Source organism: Pseudochaenichthys georgianus, chromosome 4 (genome assembly GCF_902827115.2).
Source record: "Pseudochaenichthys georgianus chromosome 4, fPseGeo1.2, whole genome shotgun sequence".
In the NCBI taxonomy this organism is placed as follows: domain Eukaryota; kingdom Metazoa; phylum Chordata; class Actinopteri; order Perciformes; family Channichthyidae; genus Pseudochaenichthys; species Pseudochaenichthys georgianus.
The window spans coordinates 36,731,951-36,738,074 of record NC_047506.1 but is presented as its reverse complement, the minus strand read 5'-3'; positions in this window follow the sequence as shown (position 1 = coordinate 36,738,074).

The following is a 6,124-nucleotide window of genomic DNA, read 5'->3' as shown; positions in this document are numbered from 1 at the left end:
TTCTAAGTAGCAGCAGATGAATGTTATTTCTAAGTTCAGGTGTTTAATAGTCTTCTGCCTGTGGGATGAAGCTGTCTCTGTGTCTGTGGTTTTAGTCCGAATGCTGTGGTACCGCCTGCCAGACTGCAGCAGACAGAAACCGTTTGTGGCTGGGGTGATGGTGTGTCTTTATAATCCTGAGGGCTTTCTTTAAGGTTAACCTGGTATTTTTACTCCACTACATTTATTTTAGTTACTTTACAGATTTGGATTAATGATGTGAAATAAAACACCCTTAAATCAGACTTTAGTTACACCTGAAATGAAATTCAGTGAAGGTGATTGTCAAGTGCCAACAATCAGGCTAGAGATATTGATAGTTGGTGCTTGAGAAGACTAAATATTTATCTGCAGATCCGTTTTAAAAGCATATTCATTACTCGTTATTCTCTATAGTTCATAAAACTGTATATAATTGCTATTTTGCACATCCCTTTCAAGATTTCAGATTTTCTAAGGTTTATTGACATATCATATACAATAGCAATAGTTATGCAATGAATGAACAACTTGGGTCACAGGTTCATCAACAGTCATTACAAGACATCTATCAATGTGTATACTTCCACCATTACAACTGTCGTATTCTGCACATTTCTTAAATAAAGCCTTATAGTTAGCAACATCCTCCTATCAGGCACTAAACTGTTTTACTCTAGATATCATTGAGTATCTTCTTGATATTTTCTATTCTATATTTATAATTGACCTTCTTACTTTCCCACTCTATGTACTCTTAATATTTGAATGTTTTCATAAAATATAACACATTCAAAAGTGCGTTACAAAAATGAAAGACATTAAGAAAAAGGCATTTTAAACAGTCATTAAAAAGCAACACAATCTTCCTGCATTGCAATTACTCTAAACGTGTAATAACGTGCTTTAACCAGTAGGTGGTTTGGGTTAAAAGCATAGGTTAAAAGGCTGTCAAGTTTACAGTGTTAACAAAATAAAATATACTGCTGTTTCCGGTTTAGTTTACGACGAATATTATTTTGTTATTGTTTTGATATTTGTAAACACAAAATGATGGAAAAAGCCCATAGCAACCAAAAAAAGATGGTCTTAACATGACCCAGTCATCTAGTAGTTAATAAAAAACAATAATATCAAAACAAATATTACTACTAACTTTATTGTGAAATTAAAACAGAACGGTAAAAGAATAGTTTCCGGTCTATTCTGATGCCCGATCTCTGTAGATAAATAAAGAACTAAGACAGATGTGTAATATTTAATAAAATGCCCAACCATTTATTACAATGCATTCATGTGATGACTATCAAAGAGTAAAGCAAGCACTGCTGAATAAAGTATGATTTTCTCTTTTACGAAACGTTTTTTTTTCATATGGAATGCAGTTGGAGGTCAACCAATCAAAGAGCTTGAGGGCTGATCACGGGGTTCATGGTGTAGTCCCAAACGATAGCTGAGGATTCTGGGTAGTGTAGTGTCTTCTGCCGTCCAAAAACTCCGAAAAAATATTTGTTTCTCCGAATCGAAGGGGGAAAATACAAAAGCATTGCACACAATTCAAACCAATCAATGTTGTGTAATTAACAAGGACAATTTGGTGTTTTTTAGTCGATGAGTAGTGCAGATATCACTGTAAAATCAATCGACAGTAAGGAGAACAGGCTACTTACTTCCGGGTGTAAAATTCTCCGTTATCCAATGGGAATGGACGCTCGTAATACAAGACATGATCATTATCTTTTAAATAACGTTAACTAAAGGGAACAATCTATTTGACACAGCTGAAGCTCTGGCCTTCCTTAAAAAAAACTAATTTAATAAAAATCACAGTTGCATTACACACAATGCACTGTTTTTTGAGAACACAAATTCGTAACTAAGTGATTTTTACATTCTGACGAAAAATAATTATGAATACAAATAAAATAAAGAAGCCTCCCTGAGTTACTACACGCTATAAGTAGATTTAAAAAACGTTGTATAGAATAAAAGCTCACTGCGGGCCGTTGTAGAAATGCGTGTGTGCACCACGACAAAGGAGCCTCATTCACTTTACATTGGGGTTGTTTGCGTGGTGCCGACACGTAAATGTAACAAAGTTCGTGACTCCACCACGCATTGTGGTGTTAAGGAGTCGTGGTGGAGTCACGCATTCTGGTGAGATCAGGTTGTCTATGGCAGCTCTGAAATTTGTGGATTGTCTGGTCAGTTCAGGGCCCAGGAGGGACAGCAGTTCATCCATCTGCTCTGCATTCATCCGAAAATATTGGTGATGTCGTTGGCTGTCCAGCCTCAGCTCAGCCACGAGGTGATGAAATCACCTTGTTGTCTCCTTTGCTGGTTGAGGGGTGCACCCAAAACCGGCTCCTTCTCCTCCCCCCATCCCCCCGTAGTCTTTCAAGTAGGAGAATACATGCCAGCGTTCTCCTCCGGTTTACAGGCACTGTAAATTATATATATATAGAATAATTATGATGATGAATGCATATTTTATTACCACTAAAATACAGCAACACATCTTGATTCATGTCGTTTATAACTGGAATATTACAATTATTATTAACTGTGTCTGTAGTCTACAACACAACAACATAGGAAATAACAACAATAAACACGATTTAAACAGACACAAACATAAACCATTTAACTACGTAGCCTACTAACTTGTAGAAGTACAAATGTCAAGGAAATTTCCAAAATCAACAACAACTGCGAGGCTAACATCAAAGGAAGACATTTATACCAGATACAAAGGGAAGTAGGAACAGAATCTCCCCACCACCGGCAGCCTGCCTCACTCGCGGCGCCCGGCCACTCGCGGCCACTCGCGGCGGCACACTCGACACGCCTCTCGGACCGCGCAGCACAACGGCAAACAACGGCAAGAACAACTAGACACACAGCTCTTCCCGCTCCAGAGCCAACCACCGCACGCGCGCGCACCACGGTCGTGACGTCAGGCCTCCGTCCTCCTCCACGGACCAGCCCGACTCACCAGCACCCCCTGGTGGGGGCCAGTAGTATCGCCCCCCGTGCCGCTCTCTGTGTCTGACATGTCGCAGGCTCATGTCAACCTTTTCTCTCAGCCCTGTGCTCACAGGCTTCAACAAAGATCCCCTTGCATATACATCCCTTCATCCCTCCATCCCTTCTTCTTCTCTACCTTCAGTGACCCTCACAGTGAGCAGGACGCTCCGGTCCTCTCTCTCTCTCTGACCCTCGCAGCGAGCAGACGCTCCGGTCTCTCTCTCTCTGACCCTCGCAGTGAGCAGACGCTCCGGTCTCTCTCTCTATGACCCTCGCAGTGAGCAGATGCTCCGGTCTCTCCTCTCTCTGACCCTCGCAGTGAGCAGAAGCTCCGGTCTCTCTCTCTCTCTGACCCTCGCAGTGAGCAGACGCTCCAGTCTCTCCCTTTCTGACCCTCGCAGCGAGCAGACGCTCCGGTCTCTCTCTCTCCCCGACCCTCGCAGTGAGCAGACGCTCCGGTCTCGTCTCTCTCTGACCCTCGCAGCGAGCAGACGCTCCGGTCTCTCTCTCTCTCCCCGACCCTCGCAGTGAGCAGACGCTCCGGTCTCTCTCTCTGACCCTCACAGCGAGCAGACGCTCCGGTCTCGCTCTGGTCTCGCTCCTCTCTGACCCTCGCAGTGAGCAGACGCTCCAGTCTCTCTCTCTCTGACCCTCGCCGTGAGCAGACGCTCCGGTCTCTCTCTCTCTGACCCTCGCAGTGAGCAGACGCTCCAGTCTCTCTCTCTCTGACCCTCGCAGCGAGCAGACGCTCCGGTCTCTCTCTCTCTGACCCTCGCAGTGAGCAGACGCTCCGGTCTCTCTCTCTCTGACCCTCGAAACGAAGCATACGCTCTGGTCTCTCTCTCTCTGATCGTCGCAGTGAGCGAACGCTCCGGTCTCTCTCTCTGACCCTCGCAGCGAGCAGACGCTCCGGTCTCGCTCTGGTCTCGCCTCCTCTGACCCTCGCAGTGAGCAGACGCTCCGGTCTCTCTGTCTCTGACCCTCGCAGTGAGCAGACGCTCCGGTCTCTCTCTCTCTGACCCTCGCAGTGAGGCAGACGCTCCGGTCTCTCTCTCTCTGAACCCTCAGCAGTGAGCAGACCGCTCCGTTCTCTCTCTCTCTGACCCTCGCAGTGGGAGCAGACGCTCCGGTCTCTCTCTCTCTCTGACCCTCGCCGCGAGCAGACGCTCCGGTCCTCTCTCTCTGGAAAAAATATAAAAATAATAAAATTAATTTCGCTAGCCAAGCCGCATCAAGCAGTTCAACCAGGGAACATACCGAGGCGCTCCGGACTCCGAGTGTTTACTATACCGCATCTCCGCAGCACGTGCATCCCTCTCTTGTCAATTATGCGGAGCCCCTCCTATCCCACCCGGCCTCAGCATGCTTAGTCAGCACTCCACCATCTCAAACACCTCACTCACTTTCCTCTCCATCATGCAACGCCCTCAGACTTTAACTGTCTATCACCCGCATGGAGGCAGGATGGTGGTGTAATAACTTCAATGAACTAGGCTGCTTTCTTTCTAACTGCCCGCCTAATTCACATCTGCTCCTCCGTGGCGTCGCTCATACCAGGAGCACCCGCCCACCACAACCCATCCTAAACATTTACGGCAACTCCTCAAGGTAATGTTTAGTTGGATTTAGAAGTGAAGATGTAGTCATTCGTTCCGGGCATGTTATTTTCCGGGCATGTTATTTTCAAGCCACATGTTTCTGGTCCAGAAACACTTTCAGAACATCCCGCACATTTTGGGGGCAGCCTGTCTCCTACAAAAAACGACCATATAGGTCGATTGTTCAGCAGCTAAATACGACCCAGAGACACGTTTTAAAGTGTAGCCCCTCTAGTGGTCGTGGTAAGAAAACAACATGCTCCTGTCGATTGCAAACGCTCCGGAGGGTCGTTTATTCAACAAATAACCCTCTCTGGAAAATCCTAAATTGTGGAATAGTTTGGCCATATAAAATGCTTTTTTATTAGATTTCTAGCGAGAAGTGTATATTGTACTTTTATAATCCACGTCCAGTGGATGTGTATGATCTACAGTTTGATAGATATACGAAGATGAATTGAGGTCTCGCCAGGAGAACATGTACTGTATATGGGGCAACTTCCATGTAAAGTTAGCGTGCGTGAAAACAGTATTTTCCGGTCTCAAAGTTTTCATATAAACCGGAAGTATTCCCCACACTGTCAAAATGATTACGCAGTGATATCTCCATTACTCAATCCACTAAAAAACATCAGTTTATCCTTGTTAATTACACAATATTGATTGGTTTAAATTGTGTACAATGCTTTTGTGTTTTTAAACCTTCGATTCGGAGAAACAAATTGTTTTTTCGGAGTTTAGACACTACAAGAGTTCCGAAGACACTACACTACTACCCAGAATCCCCAGCTATCGTTTGGGACTACAACATCCGCCTGGCTTTACAAACCCCGTGATCAAGCTCTGTGATTGGATATTGGAGTGGCAGTGCGACAAGGTTACGCTGAGCGTCAAAGCTCTTTGAAATGGAATGGAACCACGCCAGACTATCCAAAACTGGACTTGGACGGGTCCAGCCCGGCCCTCCCCCCCAGAATTACACTTGCTGGCTATTGTGTGTTTCGCAACATGTTCTATGGCACGTCTCTACTGGGAAATGTAGTTTTAAAAGACGTTTTCGTATTTCCCACAATTAGAAGTTGCCAGTATTAAACTGTATACAATCCCTGGAGGTTTAGGGACACGAAACACATTGGTGTTATCAAATTTAAAACATATAATTAATACATGGGTGAAAATTGCTTGTGTCCATAATGGGCAGCATTAATACACATAACAGCTGGTCTTATGTCTGTGACCCCTCCTGTTGTTAATTGATAAGCCTGAAACATGCACTTGTCAAGGTTCAGATGCACATTTAGCAAATATGGCAGTAGCCATCGATCATCTTAAGATAAGATACTTTATTGATCCCAAGTTGGGAAATGTTTTTTGTTACAGCAGCATGTACTACTTTGTTCTACTCCACTACAATTCAGAGGTTAACTCTGGTATTTTTACTCTACTACATTTATTTTTGTTACTTTGCAGATTCTGATTAA